The sequence below is a fragment of the Pangasianodon hypophthalmus genome, chromosome 10, assembly GCF_027358585.1.
Source record: "Pangasianodon hypophthalmus isolate fPanHyp1 chromosome 10, fPanHyp1.pri, whole genome shotgun sequence".
Lineage (NCBI taxonomy): Eukaryota > Metazoa > Chordata > Actinopteri > Siluriformes > Pangasiidae > Pangasianodon > Pangasianodon hypophthalmus.
The window spans coordinates 14843091-14843372 of NC_069719.1; positions in this window are offsets into that span (position 1 = coordinate 14843091).

The window sequence follows — 282 nt, forward strand, 5'->3', positions numbered from 1 at the left end:
ATTGAGAAATCTTCTATTTTTGGAGGGTGATAAAAAGCTAAATTGTAATAAATTACAATGGTATATGCTTGTGAATGACTGTATATACTATGCGCTCGCTTAATATGAATCAGTTCACTGGGTCATTTTTAAGACATATAAAAGCTAACTGGAGAACTGTAAGGTTTTTATTCTGCCAAGCGCCTGGTGGTTACCGTAAAACCCCGTATATAATCGCATGTTAGTTTTTACGGGACGGGACGGTTTTTTTTGTGTGTGTGTGTGTGTGTGTGTGTGTGTGTG